Source organism: Primulina eburnea, chromosome 9 (assembly GCF_022965805.1).
Source record: "Primulina eburnea isolate SZY01 chromosome 9, ASM2296580v1, whole genome shotgun sequence".
Lineage (NCBI taxonomy): Eukaryota > Viridiplantae > Streptophyta > Magnoliopsida > Lamiales > Gesneriaceae > Primulina > Primulina eburnea.
This window is the reverse complement of record NC_133109.1, coordinates 18,903,686-18,921,305: the sequence shown is the minus strand read 5'-3', so window position 1 is coordinate 18,921,305 and position 17,620 is coordinate 18,903,686. Positions and strand designations below refer to the sequence as shown.

Sequence of the window (17,620 nt, the reverse complement as noted above, 5' to 3'; positions counted from 1 at the left end):
GCGACGCACGCTGTAAAGTTGAAAGCCGTCTTAAGTTTGAAACTATTGGCAGCGTGCAGTTTACGCTGCGGTTTACTCTAACAACGGCGTGCAGAGTGTGCTATTGATAGTTATCTTTCGGCAGCGTGCGTTGCACGCTGTGGTTAAAAGTTTCAACGTGGTGCAAGACATGATGTTGATATATTGACCTATGGACAGCGTGCAAGACACGCCGTGGTTAAACGTATCCATGGCGTGCGCAAAACATGCTGTTGATATGTTCACCAATTGGCAGTGTGCATTGCACGCTGCGGTTTAAAGTATCCAAGGCGTGCGCAATATGCTGTTGATGATTTATTGGCAGCGGGTATTGCACGCTGCGGTTAAAACCAACCATGGCATGCGCAATATGCCATTGATAAGGCGCAATGCAAGCTAATTAATATATTATTGTACGTCGTCGATTTGGTTTATCAGCAACGTGCAGCACATTAACGTTATTTATATTATTATGAACCAAATTTTAAACAATAATATCAAAACTCAAAAGATTTATCACACAACATCCAACCAATCACCGGAATTAAAACAAAATAATAAGATAACATAAAAACTAGGTAATTAATGTCAATTCTCCTTTATCCAATAAGACAAAAAACTTGCTAAAGTAAACAAAATACTGAGTAATATGATGGTTTAATGCAATAGTGTCTCTAACCCTAGAATCAATATAAGATGTGTATCAGTCACACAAAACGATAAATTTAGAAGGCCATGCTACTGTGCTTCCAACTGCATCATCCAGAAAAATCATTTCAGAATTCGGTCGAATTAAGTCTACCTGCTCCACAAGAACTCTATCAACCCAAACCTTCCAACAAGATCCACCAAGAGGAACGTGATGCACTTTTACAGTTGGATCCGTGGATGTAATTCGACCTTCAGCAACAACTCCATCACCACACCAATGAAGCAACTTACATTTAGTATTTTCAGAGATATCTCCATGACACACATTCTTTAAATTTGACTGCATATAAACAATACAAAGTATTAATTATGCCATATCTATTTTATAACAAATGTGGTTTAGATAACACAAACATTTAAGATAATTACCTGAGATGCAACTTGATGTTGGTTCACATTATCAGCATTGCCACTTTTTTTGAGACGATTGATATCACAGCCGCTACCAATATTATTCTCAATCCCAATACTGCCACCACTACCTACCTATGAGATAAAAAAAAATATCTCAAACAAGCCATCAATATACAAAAATGAGTTGGAGAGATCCTAATATTGAACAAAGAGAAAATCCGATAAAGTAATGCAACAAAAGCACAAAATTTTATAAATAAATAGTTGAAAAATCAAAGAAACACAACCATTTATATGTTAATGACCAAACACCAAATTGATAACCTGTACACAAAAGTATAGCCCGTTGCTTGTGTGAATGGTCAATTAATAACCACATGATAGTTGAGAATCTTGAGATCATAAACATGTTTCAATATTCGCCCAAAACCAGACCACATCCAGACATCCGGTTCTGAACACCATCCAACTTCAAATCCGAAAGATATGTACAAACTAAAACAAGATTTTCAAATGACAGTTCAATCCGACAGACAACAGCTGGTAAACAGATAAACACGGATAAATTTAAATAAAAATATATAAGCACAAGTGTTGTCACTGAAGTATGCTTGGAGACCTTTATATGATGGGACAAAAGATACAAATATAATTTCTCATACCACATAGTTCTGGAAAGGCAAAAGGAGAAAGAACTTATTCTCTAAAAAGTTGATAATTGGACTAATAGTCTTCTACTAGAAAACTATAAAGTAGGAATTGATACACTGTCCTGCCATGTTATGGATTCCATTTGTAAAAGAATGTGATTATCAAATTAAAGAACCAACAAACAAAATCAGATTCCAATTGATAGAATAACATAAAAGAAGATAATTGAAATGGACTGAGACAATAATAAAAGGCCTTTCCATATTGTTGCGATACATCAAATGCCATCAGGATCTAAACCATACCACTGCCCTTGTCTGGAACACACATAAAACTCTGATTTATGATACATGGATTCTTGAGTACAGATGGAGTTCTTGAAGCTTACTCACAGTAGCCAAATACATGGATTCACAATTAAATGAAGCTTGATCCAAATACATGGATCCACAAAAAATACACAATTTTGGGTGTCTTTTCTCTTTCCTTCACACACAAAACACACACACTACAAGTACACCAAAGATACAAAGTAAACTAAGTAAGACTAGTGAAACTTATACCATTTTTCTTCCCAACAATAAAACAAAAAAATGATCAAGACAAAATCATAGGTCCCTAAACAAAAATACTTGAGTACAGATGGAGTTCTTGAAGCTTTCTCAGATTGGTTGCCTAATAGGATAGGCAAATGCGAATGCGAGTGCGAATGCTGATAACCCTTAAAGATATGATAAAATGATAGTTCTGTACAATTTACATTTTTATTATCAAAGTTGGTGGGCTAATATTTTTTGTTTGGTGTCAAACATATTTTGGGCTCTTCATATGTTTCACAGTACATGTTCTGAATTCAGTTACTTTCTATACAGTTATGGGAGGCTTTTCTTATCACACATAGCCGAAGAGATAACAGACTAGCTTACATTTTCAGGTAATTAATTGTACTAATATTTTCTGTAACTTCAATGATTATCTTTAAAACTCTCTTGGTGCAGAACCTATTTAATTATTGCATTCTCTTGATTGCAGATGGTGTACCCAAAGAGGGACTGAGGATACAAGACGTGCTTGTTAGGATTGGAACATTACTTCTTATTAGGGACAAAGTAAGTTCCATTACTTCTTATTAGGGGCAAAGTAAGTTCCACGATGCTATAAAATAATTATCAATGCCTCATACATGTCTCTTGTGATTGCAACTGAAGAATTGAATACTTTAGTTAGTTGGTTTCCTATGTCTTTGTAATCTCTACTATCAATAGGTATGAGAATCCATGTTGCTGTAACCTACTGCATGGATGCACCGTACTGGTTGCATTCATGTGACACCTAGATCAATGAATCTAGGCAATAATTAATCACTCTTCTACAATGCTGTAGGAAAATAAAATCATATAAACAAGGTAGTATAGCCTGTTATCCAGCGACGTAGGCTGCAAAACGTACCTATTATCCAGCGACGTAGGCTGCAAAAGAAGAGAAATGAGCTCAAGGACTCGCCGGGAGTGAAGTGGTGGCAGTAGAAACACACAAATGGTCTAATAAATTAAAAACTTAATCAATCATTTAGGTTATAAAATCAGTAAATTATAGCCTTCCATACATTCTCCATTCCAACTACCCAATAATAAAGATAAGTAAATCAATCCCAAGAGTAAGCAAAGCAAATACATGCACAACAATCACGAACCTAATGACAAAAGGTTTTCAGAACCAATTAACCAAATTGACCCCACAAATAGATTGTGGTGTTGCTCTTTATGGGGACAACAAGATTCTGGACACCTTAGAGGATCAGATCAATGGTTGCAAGTAAACTGCACCAATAATAGCAAAAACAATTCCATTACCAATATAGTATACTAGGATCGTCTATCAAGTTTAATAAATTTGGAGAGTATAGTTATATGTGACAAAAACAGAGCAAATGAATCAAGACTGCTATTTTCCCCATTAAAACTTCAATCTTGGCCACCTACTGTGCCATACCAGCAAAACCCACAAGGATTCAAGAGGAAACAGATTTTCTGGGAAACGGCTAAAGAACCTGACAGAAATCGAGATTAGCGAAATCGATCTGATTAATTGTGAAAACAAATAAACAAGCAAAGAGCTTGGAAAGACGAAACCAGGGTAAACACAAGGTCGCGGCGAGTGGCTCGCGGTTGCAGCTTTGGCGGCGCCTGATGGGATAGCAGATGGAGCAGCGACGGAGTTTGGATGGTTCGTGTAAACAGAATCCGAAGAGGCTGGCCGTAGGCGGACGGTGAGACGACGGTGGTAGAAGGAGTCGACGATGATTGAAGCTAGGTAGAGGAGCGATGAAAAATTACGAAGAAGTGATTGAGGATTTGGCGATGAACGATGGGAAAAAGAGAAAAAGATAGGAGAGGGTTTTGATCGGGAAAAGAAGAGAGGCGCGATTATACGTAGATTTGGCGCCTTCTCAATTGTTAAGTATTAATTTTATTACCAATATTCACAGCATGCATTGTATGCCGTAAATATGATTTTTAACAGCGTACTTAATGCACGCCGTCGAAACAAAATATTTTAACGGCGTGCTTTTCGGTACATCGTTGATAATGATATTTACAGCGTTTTTGTTCTGCACGTCGTGGTTGTTGTAAGGTGCAATCACATTAACGGCGTGCATTTAAAAGCACGCCTTTAAAAATTATATTAACGGCGTGCTTTTAATGCACGCCGTTAATGTCGTGCCGCAAAAAACAATTTTTCTTGTAGTGTAAGGAAGTGGTTAGACTGCACGGAGTGCCGAAGTCAATTGTTTCAGACCGTGATCCTCGGTTTATTTCGCACTTTTGGCAGAGCTTGCAGCAAGCTCTAGGTACGAAATTGCATCTTAGTACCGCATATCATCCACAGACTGACGGACAGTCAGAACGGACGATTCAGACATTGGAAGATATGCTGAGAGCAGTAGTGCTTGACTTTAGCATTAATTGGCAAGATGCATTACCTCTTTGTGAATTTTCGTACAACAATAGCTATCAAACGAGTATTGAAATGGCACCATTTGAAGCGTTGTACGGAAAGAAGTGTCGATCGCCTCTTTACTGGGATGATATCTCTGAAGTTCCTGAGACTAGACCTGATATGATCAGAGATATGACTGAAAAAGTGAAATTGATTCAGAAGAAAATTAAGGCAGCCCAGGACAGACAAGCCAAATATGCCAACCTTCGACGTAGACCGTTGGTATTTGAGGCAGGAGACCGAGTGTTCCTGAAGATTTCACCTTTCCGGGGTGTTGTCCGATTTGGAAAGAAAGGGAAGTTGTCTCCACGATACGTCGGTCCTTATGAGATTCTCGAGAAGATAGGAGATCGTGCCTATCGACTAGCATTGCCGCCTTCTTTATCTGGAATACATGATGTCTTTCATGTATCGATGCTGCGGAAATATCTCCCTGAGGATTCTCATATTATTCAACCAGACGAGACCGAGCTGGACGAGACATTGAGTTATGTCGAGAAACCGATTCGGATTATCGATCGTAAAGAAAAACAGCTCAGAACAAAGACGATTCCTCTTGTGAAAGTTCAATGGACTCGTCATGGTATCGAAGAAGCTACTTGGGAGACTGAGTCTGATATGAGACTAGAATTCCCAGCATTATTTCACTAATGTAATTTTCTTATACAGTTTTGTATATATACTCCTTGTTAATACGAATAAAATGCATGTGATTTCGAGGACGAAATCGTATCTTAGGGGAGGAGAAATGTAATGCCCAGAAATTTCATCCTAGTAATCTATAGTTATTGTTATATAATTTGATATGATTATGAAAGGATTAATCAGGACACGAAATAAGATTTCATTTGAAGGGTGCAATTTTTGGACAGAACTAGTGGCGCCCGAGCGGTAAGAAATGACCGCCCGATCGCCAAAGTTCCATAGAAACATGTCTTGGACAGAAGATGTGGCACCCGGGCGGTAGTTTTCGACCGCCCGAGCGCCAAAGATTAATAGGAAGGCAGAACACCTCGCGCCCGAGCGGTAATTCTCGACCGCCCGACCGCCGCCTGAATTGTTAGAAAATGTGCCACGTGCTTCTAACATGTAATAGGATATATATATATATATATATATATATATATATATATATATACACGAAATCCTTCAGAAATTTGATAAGGAAGGAAGGAAATAATCGAAGAAAGGGAATCGAGAATTCTCCGAAAATCCTTACGCCTTTTGGGAGAAATCCGTCCGTCTGATTTTGAATCAGACTTCGGTACCGAGTTCCTATCGACGTAGGCAACAACTTGACGTAAGTTTTGCTACGTTTGGGCATGCTTTGAAATTATGATGTTGTCAGAATTGAATGGAATTCATATATGATGTTCTTGACATATTAGAAATCGTAGAATCGAAGTCAGATTGAGAAACAGACTGATTATGAAATTGTTATAATTTTTTAGGGTATATTGATTTATACCGGACAGATTTGAATTGTGATTGAATTACAGATTGCAATGGATATGAGTTATGATTGGTAATTGATGTTTGTTGATTTGGTATTGACGGGGATACTGAGATTGTACCGTTATGCCGTTGATTTTGAATTAAATCCAGATTAATCAGATTGTTAGTAATCCGAATGGTATATTGATATGAGATTATTGGTATTGCCATTGTTAGATTGAGGGATTGACAAAGTTTGGATTCCAGACCGAAACTGCAACGAAAGGTATAAGCCAATGTGTATTGGGACATCGACTCAAGTAGGATGTACTTGAGTTTCCCTAAATCACATACTTATTATTTTTTTTATCATTGTACTTAATGATTTGATTTAAATGCTTGTTCTATGGAGTTATAGGAGCATGCATTAGACGAGTAATCTTGTGACAGAAGTACCTGATAGTGGCAGGTAACCACGGGTACATTGCACGATGTCACAAGATATGGTGGTAGACCATAGTCTATGACGGATGCGTCTGGACACTGGATGTTTGGTTATATCGACTTGGATAGAACTGGAGTCTTTTCTATTACTGTTTGTCGATATAGGAATGCCACATCTGGACACCGGGATCCCTAGGCTAGGATTGAGTCTAGTCTGAATCGTGGAGTCACGAGTATTGTCGACAGATTGATATTGTTTACATTTCTGATTTTGATATGTATTACTGTTATCTGTTTCATGCTTTGTATTGAACATATGACTGCATGTTCTTTGATTTATACTGGGATTTATTCTCACCGGAGTTATCCGGCTGTTGTCTTGTCTGTATGTGTACATGACAACAGGTGGGACGGGTTCAGGGTCCAGAAGATGAGGAGAGATCGTGATTAGAGTGGAGGCTCCGGACTTGGATTATGATGTATAATAGGGTTTTGACACTTGATATTTAGATGTTGAGCCCTAGTTTATTTTGAGTGTATGCAGTACAGGACTTGTATTGTATTTTATACTGATATGTATGTTAGTTTCATTTCACTACGTTTCGTATTTAAAAAAAAAAAAAATTTAGACCCTGTTTTATAACTGATTAATTAGTTCCAATGACGATTATGATTATGATTAGCGTCCGGGTCCCCACATATACTCATGTTAAAACCATGCATTTAATGTATTAAAATAATTTAATTAAAATACACAATAAATTGATAACTTGCATGCGTGTGTTTACGTGAACCTTCAAATTTTTTGAGACGTTACAATACGTGTATATTAAAAGTAAAAGAAAGAATTAATAATTTTATTAATATTTTTCTATAAATTTATAATCATGAATAATCAAATTTAATTAATTGTATATTGTTGAAAAATAATATTTAAAATGTATGTATTGAATATTTGAATGTTGAAAATAAGAGTTGTAAATATTGAAAATTAGTGTGTGATGATGTAAGTAATGATGTATTTTTAGATTATTTGTAACGAAATTCTATAAATAGTCTCATCATTTATGAAAAAAATCACAATTGAGTAGAGAGAAAAATATTATAAAGTGTGTAGTTTGGTAAATTTTGAGAGTTTGAGATTTTTACTTTTTACCATAAATTTTTACTTTTTCACGACGCGTTATCAGCACGAAGCTCTAAAAGTCCTCCATATTTTTCAAGCTCCAAAACAGAAGAAAAAGACAACAAAATTAATAATATTTATTTTATTGTTTATTTATTTATTGTGTATTTATTTAATATATAATATAATGTTATTATATAATAAATTTTTCAAAAAACTTGTTATAAATCCTGGGAGGATGTTAAGACGACATCCCACACTCTCGGTAAGGGATACGACAAGTATAAAATCCTATAAGGCTTTTAAACAAAATAACTTATGACACATCATTATAATAATGTGATATGATATACATAATTATTTAAACATGACTAATATTATATACACCATATTATTACCATAAAATTATACAAATACATACATTTATTTTTGTGTACACCAACGGTAACAAAACGGCTAGTTTTTGCCTATGAATATGATCTCACAAACACATTCAATCACTCCAACTTTCTCTTCTTCTCTAAAAATTATTCTTCATAAAAATTTTCGAAGAAAAAAAAGATGACTTTCTCAAGGTTATTTTTAATTATTTTGTTATCATACTCACGAGTCTTGTATTTATTGGAGAATATCATCTTCGTGTTTTCTTTATTTTTACGAATGCTTGTACTTGTTGTTTATCCATTACTTTGTATTGCAATATTCATTAACTAATAAAATGCATCGTAATTTTTTTTAGTACCACTATGTCAAACTTGGCAAAGCTTGAATTCATTACTCTTGATATTACGGGGAAAAATTATATGCCATGGATTCTCGATGTAGAAATGCATCTTGAGTCATTGGGTCTAAGTGAGACCATAAAAGAAAATGGCATATCCACATCACATGAAAAGGCAAAAGCCATGATATTTTTGCGTCGACATCTCGACGAGGGATTCAAATGTGAATATCTAATTAGAAAAGAACCCATGGCCTTGTGGAAGAGATTAAAAGAAAGATTCGAACATATAAGGGAAGTTATACTTCCGACCGCCCGGGATGAATGGAATACGTTGAAATTCCAAGATTTTAAAAAAGTCAGTGATTACAACTCGGTACTGTATAGAATAATCTCGCAATTGAAATTCTGTGGGCACAATATTACTGAATTGGAAATGCTTGAAAAAACATTTTCCACTTTTCACGCATCGAATATAACTCCACAACAACAATATAGAGTGCGTGGATTTTCGAGATATTCTGAACTTATCGCCTGTCTCCTTGTGGCGGAAAAGAATAATTAGCTGTTAATGTGAAATCATCAGGCACGACCAACTGGTTCAACGGAATTTCCTGAAGTAAATGTCGTAAACAAAAATGAATTTAAATCTGGAAACCAAAATCAAATTTATAGACAAGATTTTGGTCGAGGACGAAATCGAGGTCGTGGTCGTGGTCGTGGACGTGGACGCGGAAGTAGTCGTGGTCGTGGACGCGGCCGTGGTTTTGAAAATAATCGAGATAGTTACCTTTATAACTCATCTCAAAAGAACGTCCCAAAACATCCACTGAAAAGACATCATGAGAATATGAGTGTTAATGAGAGTCAGTCAAAAAGGTTTGAAAGTTCTTGTTTCATATGTGGTACTCCAGAACATTGGTCCCGTATTTGTCGAGCCCCTAAGCACCTTTGTAAACTTTATAAAGAATCAATAAAGGGGAAAGAAAAGGAAACCAACTTCACTGAACACAGTGAACCTTTGAGTGATTCAACTCATTTTAACGCTGGAGATTTTCTGATTGATTTCTCAGACAATGATCAATTTGCTGGTGGAATAAATATGTAAAATATTTTATTTTTCATGTACTCGTATGATATGTTTTATTGTGTGTTATATTTTTTACATATGTATTGTATTGTATTTTATTTTTATAAATATATTGTGAGTAATTTTATTTTATTGCATATTTTTTTGAAGTTCAAATATGGAAAATGCTATGAACAAAGCTGAAGTTTTTATACCTGATAGTGGTACAATGCACACTATCCTCCGAGATAAAAGATATTTCTTGGAACTAAAACCAACAAAAACCATGTTTAATACAATATCAGGTCCTGTAGACTTGATTAAAGGTTGTGGTAAATCACAATTTTTGTTACCTAATGGTAAAATTTTTTTTTATCAATCATGCTTTGTATTCACCACAATCGAAAATAAATTTGTTGATTTTTAATGATATATACTCCCATGGGTATGTTACTCAAACAATGAATGAATGGAATGAGAAATACATATGCCTTACCACATATAAATCGGGAAAGAAATATGTGATTGAAAAACTACCAATGCTCCCTACTGGATTGCATTATACACATATAAGTCTCATTGAATCAAATATGGTAATTGATAATTCTTCAATATTAACCAATTGGCATGATCGATTAGGACATCCTGGTTCAACAATGATGCGAAGAATTATAGAAAATACACATGGTCATCCGTTGAAAGACCAGAAGATCTTTCAGAATAATAAGTTTCAATGTAAAGCATGTTCTCTTGGAAAACTTATTATAAGACCATCACCAGCTAAAATCTAAACGGAATCACCAATGTTTCTTGAACATATTCAGGGTGATATTTGTAGACCAATTCATCCATCATGTGGGACATTTAGATACTTTATGGTATTGGTTGATGCCTCCAGTAGATGGTCATATGTATGTTAATTGTCAACTCGAAATGTTGCATTTGCAAGATTACTTGATCACATAATAAAATTGAGGAATTAATTTTCTGATTATACAATCAAGAAAATTATACTTGATAATGCTGGTGAATTCACTTCCCAGACTTTCAATGATTATTGTATGTCTATGGGAATCACTGTTGAGCATCCTTTTGCTCATGTGCATACACAGAATGGATTGGCTGAATCGTTGATTAAACGTCTGCAACTGATTGCTAGACCAATGATTATAAAAACAAATCTACCCATTTCTTTATGGAGACATGCAATTTTACATGCTGCTTCATTAATTTGCATCAGACCAAGTGCATATCATAAATACTCCCAATTGCAGCTTGCATTTGGGAAAGAACCAGGCATTTCTCATCTGAGAATTTTTGGATGTATGGTGTATGTGCCTATTGCACCACCGCAACGAAAGAAAATAGGACCTCAAAGAAAGGTTGGAATTTATATCGGTTATGATAGTCCATCAATCATTCGATATCTTAACCTCAGACAGGCGACGTGTTCACAGCACGTTTTGCTGTTTGTCATTTTAATGAGAAAATATTCCCAATGTTATAGGGAGAACAGAAACATACCGAAAAAGAAATTACATGGTATATATCATCATTGTTACATCTGGATCCAAGAACAAAACAATGTGAAAAAGATGTACAGCAAATTGTGCACTTGCAAAGAATAGCAAATCAAATACCAGATGCATTTTCAGACAAATAAAGGGTAACTAAATCATATATACATGCTGCAAATGCCCCTGTTCGAATTGAAATTCCGAAGAAACAAATTGAAGATACTCATGATGTCATTAAACGTCTGAAGCATGGAAGGTCTGTCGGTTCCAAGGATAAAAATCCTCGAATAAAAAAATTCATAGAGAAACACGATGATCACAAAAGAGAAAATGATGTTCCTGAAGAAACACATGATAATCACAAAATAGAGAATGATGTTCCTGAAGAAGCACATGATGATGAAAATGTTCTGTCAGAAAAACAAGCTGACGAGAATCGTGAAATATCTATCAATTACATTAGTATTGGAAAAATATGGAACCGAAAAAATATAGAAGAAATTGATGATATATTTTCTTATAATATGGCAATCGACATCATAAATGATAATGAACCAAAATCTTTTGGTGAATGTAAAAATCGGCAGGATTAGATAAAATGGAAAGAAGCCATCCAGGTTGAATTGGATTCGCTAAATAAACGTAATGTTTTTGAACCTATAGTCCTTACACCTGAAAGTGTAAAACCTGTTGGATACAAATGAGTTTTTATTTGTGAAATGAGAAAAATGAAATAGTAAGATATAAAGCTCGACTTGTTGCATAAGGTTTTTCACAAAGGCCTGGAATTGATTATGAAGAAACGTATTCTCCCGTGATGGATGCAATTATGTTTTGGTATTTGATTAGCTTGGCGGTATTTGAAAATTTAGAAATGCGTCTTTTGGATGTTGTTACAGCTTACTTATATGGATCACTTGATAGTAATATATATATATATATATATATATGAAAATCCCTGAAGGATTTAAGATGCCTGAAGCACAAAGTTCAAAACTCAGAGAATGTTATTCTGTGAAATTACAAAGATTATTAGATGGGTTAAAGCAATTCGGTCGAATGTGGTATAATCGACTAAGTGATCACTTGATGAAAAAGGGATATGTAAATAATTTAATATGCCCTTGTGTTTTCATTAAGAAAACAACATCCGGATGCGTAATTATTGCTGTATATGTTGACGATTTAAACATCATTAGAACGAATAAGGAAATTCAAGAAGTTGTTTCATACTTGAAGGAAGAATTTGAAATGAAGGATCTTGGAAAAATCAAGTATTGTCTGGGTTTACAAATTGAACAAAAATAATTTGAAAAGTTTGTTCACCAGACAAATTATACAGAAAAGATTCTTAAACGTTTTAATGTGGATAAATCAAATCATTTAAGTACTCCAATGGTTGTTAGATAATTAAACATAGAAAATGATCTATTCCGTCCATGTGAAGATTATGAAGATATTCTTGGTCCAGAAGTATCATATCTAAGTGCTATCAGTGCCCTTATGTATCTTACAAATTGTACAAGGCCTGATATATCTTTTGCCGTAAATTTGTTGGCAAGATTTAGCACATATCCAACAAAGAGACACTGGAACGGAATTAAACATATATTCCGTTATCTACGAGGAATTACAGACTTGGGACTTTTGTATTCAAAAGATGCTAATCCAAGTATAATTGGTTATGCCGATGTTGGATGCTTATCTGATCCACACAAGGCACGTTCCCAAACTAGATATCTATTTACTCGTGGAGGCACTGCAATTTCTTGGCATTCACAGAAACAAACGCTCGTAACAACTTCATCAAATCATGCCGAGATTATTGTACTACATGAAGCAAGTTGAGAATGTGTGTGGTTAAAATCAATGACCCAACATATCCAAATCTCATGCGGATTATCATTCGACGAGAAGCCTGTGATGCTATATGAAGATAATTCTGCATGTGTTGCTCAAATGAAAGAAGGATACATAAAAAGCGACAGAACTAAACATATTCCTCCTAAGTTCTTTGCATTCACCAAGGAGCTTGAAAAGAATAAATGTATTGATGTTCGTCACATTCAATCAAGTGAAAACTCATCAGATCTATTCACAAAGGTACTTCCTACGACAATATTCAGAAAACACATATATAATATTGGGATGCGCAATCTACGAAATTTGTGAAGAATTGTTCATGTCAGCATGAGAGGGAGTTTACACGACTGCACTATTTTTCCCTTGCTATGGTTTTTATCCCAATGAGTTTTTCCTAGTAAGGTTTTTAACGAGGCAGTATAAAAACACGTAATGAATACAATCATTATGATCATCATCACAAGCGGGAGTGTTGAATAATAATATTTAAAATGTGTGTATTGAATATTTGAATGTTGAAAATAAGAGTTGTAAATATTGAAAATTAGTGTGTGATGATGTAGGTAATGATGTATTTTATTTTTGGATTATTTGTAAAGAAATTCTATAAATAGCCTTACCATTTGTGAAGAAAATCACAAATTAGTAGAGAGAAAAATATTATAAAGTGTGTAGTTTGGTAAATTTTGAGAGTTTGAGATTTTTACTTTTTACCATAAATTTTTACTTTTTCACAACATATATATTTTTTATTTCTAATTTTTTGATAATATTTTAAGTTTTTTGATAGGTCCAGCCCACCTAACTCACAACCCAACTTGGGTTGAGTATTTCTCAACCTGTGAAGAGGGGGGACGGTCTATAGGTTGGCCTACCAGATGGAGGGTTTTGGCAGGCCAACCCTACCCTACACAGGTTGGCATGTTTGACCATGCTAGTTCTAGGCATATGCCTTGTTAAGCAAAGTTACTCTCGAAATTCATTAGCTACGGTGAACCAAAGATTAATTTTGGTGACAACTCTAACGATAAACCTTGTCAAAGTTAAGATTATCTATGGAAATATTATTTTTGTGTTATAATATGATTAGTATTAGTTAACTATATGATAATTGTAACGAACCGTACTCTTACTACTTAAAATATGCGGAAGAATTAAAAATTTTCTTGAATACGAAAATAAAATCAATACGGTCGTCACTACATCATCCATTCACCAATAACACTTTGCTAAAAGAAAGGCTTGTTCAAAATGTCTAGCAACCAAAACATAAAATCGGCGTATTAATATTTTCATGCTTAAAATCTTAAAATGACGTGGGCGGTCCTCGGGTCCATCCTTCTGCTCAGTCCAAGCCGGCTCCTTGGTCACCACCCCTCGTCTCGTCATGATCATCCTCACCTGCATCGATCAAGTCTAGTGAGTCTAAAGACTCAACACATATAAACTGGAATAGCAAGTAATACATAATAAAAATCGCATGCAACTTTAAAATAGGACATACATACTTGAAACTTGGATTTGAAATGAACTTGAACTTGCATACATACATAGACGTGCCATAACTTAGAAGCTTTCATAAACATGCCTGCGTACTTGTTCATACTTAAACATACGTGATTTCATTTTGCGTAGAGGATGTTTCAAAGCAAGTGACCCATACATAATAAACGCCTGATCAAACAAACCACAGTACTGGGCTGACAGGGACGTATCAAATGCCGCGTACATGAGATCCCCGTTCATAATTTAACGGGCTGGTTAGTCCCCGTTCATAATTTAACGCTTTCAAACCACGATCTAACCCGTTCATAGTTTAACGGGTTGGAGAGGTCCTCGGCCACGTTCACCGAATTCCAAACCCATTCAATTTGGTCATAAGACATATAGCATACCTCAAAAACTTAAAAATATTTTCTTGCACGTCAACATACTTACTTGGCATTGAGGGATTCATTGGACTTCGATCGGGGCCGTTGCTGCACATTCTAACATGAATTCGAATGCTTAACTGATACACTTAGACATAATAATCAAGCTTACTCACGAGCTCATTTAATCCCTTAGGTCGTTCTACAATTCCCATTACTCGACCTTGTAAACCATTGTACTAACCCAAGACATCGAACCTCCGAGCATAGTATAAGATTTTTCCCAAAATTGTGAAGGACACTGACCCCGTGCCTACCTCCGTGTAGACTCGGGTGAGAAGGCTCGCAAGGAAAGGTGGACACGGACCCTGTGTCAGGGTCTGTGTGGGGGTCCGTGTAGACTCTGGAAACAAACACCGAAAAGAAACAAAGGCACGGTACCCGTGCCAGGGTCCGTGTACCTGCGGGACAATTAAAACTTTGGAAATTCTAAACAGGTTTTGCTTAACAGTCTGGACTCGATCGTACGGACCAAAAATCGACACTCCAAGACTCATCCTAGCATGCCATATCATCAAACCATATTCGTACAAATTCCCAAAGCGACGATGATCACCCTACGGTACATACCAATCAAACGTGGCAATTGTCATCAAAATGTTACCTAGGTCTTTTAATTAAATCGAGCGCCTAAGGACATGAGACGAAACCTCAAAAATACTCCCAACATCGTACTAAGCATACCTAAACGCAGCAACGATCGCCCGACGATCCCCAACGAAGCCCGCAACAATAAAATCTCGAGAACACATCAAAACATAATTTCTGAAAAACGCAGTTTGAGCAGTCCCACGAAAAACGCCATACCTCACTCGATATTTGTCCAAATAACCCGAATTTTATATCAAATCGAAGGTATCGAAAAGTTCTACAATTTTTACGTTGAAAGTTTTCCCAAAATCCTGATCGAAAATTCGCAGTTTTAAAAAGAACAGTAAAACGTGATTTAGATCTAAAACTTTTCCTTCAAAATCGATCCAAACAAATAACCGCTCAAACTACTACACATCATACATGGATTTTACGCATAAAAACAACGCAACACATACTATGAAATGATCGACACAGAAAACAGAGATTATACGTGCCCCTTTGATGATAAACGTTACCGACACGGCGATGCCGAAGCGGAGATAGAAGCGAGGTTGATCCGGGACGAACGTGGCGCTAAAATCTTGCGATAAAAACTCTCGAAAATTGATGGAATGGTGAAGGGAATGGGGCGGCTGCTGTTGGGAAGGAGAACCCTAGTTTTTCTCTCTTTCAAAATAATAAAAAGCTGAAACATGAATTGAGTGTGTGTGTTTAGTCGTGTACATGTGTGTGTAAAAGTGTGTAAGTGTGTGTGAGGTAGAAAACGTGTGTGTGTGTTTTTAATTAGGAGAAGTTAGTGCTAAATTAATTAATTAAAAATACTAATTAAAGGGTAACCCACACTAATTTAATCAAACTCCATAATCAAAATAATTACACACCAATTTTAAAAGTTTTAAACTCTTAAATCACTCAATACATAAATAAGGCTTTAAAATACTAAAACTCTATAATTTATTTAAAATGCCCCATCCTAAATCTTAAAATAAAATACCACATTCTAAATTTCCAAAATCGTCACCGGTCTTTTCCTCGATCCCGGCTCGAATAATCTCCTGAAACATGAAACTCGAAAAACATTTTAACGTGCATCACATAATGCATTTAAATAAATCATGCACCACGAAAACTCATTTTAAATTAAAGTAACTGCATTAACAATTTAAATAAATGCATAGGTTATACGTGTACAGAGTTTGGGCACTACAGTTCCTCCCCCACCTATAAAAATTTCGTCCTCGAAATTAAATATTACCAAACAACTCCGGGTAGCGAATCCTCATGTCCGCTTCTGACTCCCAAGTGGCCTCTTCCACCGATTGGTTCAGCCACTGGACTTTGACTAGCTGAGTCACTTTGTTCCGGAGTCTGCGCTCCTGTCTGTCTAGGATTTGAATCGGTTTCTCCTCATAAGACAGGTCTGGGGTAAGCTGTAACGGCTTGTAGCTCAGAACATGCGAAGGGTTAGCTAGATACTTCCTCAACATTGAAACGCGGAACACATTGTGTACCCTGGCCAGATTCGGCAGAAGGGCGACACGATAAGCTAGTGTCCCAACTCTGTCCAAAATCTCAAACGGTCCAATAAACCTCGGACTCGGCTTGCCTCTTTTCCCGAATCTCATAACACCCTTCATGGGAGCTATCTTTATAAAAACGTGATCACCAACGACAAACTCTAGATCTCTCCTTCTCTTATCAGCATAGCTCTTTTGGCGACTCTGGGCGGTCTTCATTCTATCTCGAATTTTGACCACTACATCTGCAGTCTGCTGAACTATATCCGGGCCAAGTTCTGCTCTCTCACCAACCTCATCCCAATGGATGGGTGATCTGCACTTCCTTCCATACAATGCTTCGTAGGGAGCCATACCAATGGATGATTGAAAACTGTTGTTGTATGCAAACTCCACTAGATGTATCTTCGACTCCCAAGTCCCCTGGAAATCGATCATACAGGCTCTCAACAAATCCTCCAAAATCTGGATCGCTCGCTCAGACTTGCCATCTGTCTGCGGGTGAAAAGCTGTACTGAAAAGCAATTTTGTCCCCATGGCTGCATGTAAGCTCTTCGAAAAGGACGATGTAAACATTGGGTCCCTGTCGGACACAATAGAAACTGGGACTACATGCAATCGGACTATCTCCTTAATCTAGAGCTCAGCATACTGTGTCACGGAGAAAGTC

General features: G+C 36.2%; 1 long non-coding RNA gene across 6 annotated transcripts; it reads right to left on the bottom strand.

Annotated features, from left to right (window-relative positions):
- Positions 1-464: 464 nt before the first annotated feature.
- LOC140840445 (uncharacterized) lies at positions 465-3,989 on the bottom strand. 6 transcript variants are annotated; one of them, XR_012119982.1, is made up of 4 exons: positions 3,867-3,989; positions 3,717-3,784; positions 1,099-3,554; positions 466-1,009 (listed from the first exon to the last, which is right to left on the bottom strand). It is a non-coding gene; the product is annotated as an uncharacterized lncRNA (long non-coding RNA). The 6 variants fall into 6 exon arrangements; XR_012119981.1 differs by having other exon boundaries at positions 3,727-3,784; XR_012119979.1 differs by lacking the exon at positions 3,867-3,989 and having other exon boundaries at positions 468-1,009; positions 1,099-3,275; positions 3,428-3,554; positions 3,717-3,835.
- Positions 3,990-17,620: the final 13,631 nt, after the last annotated feature.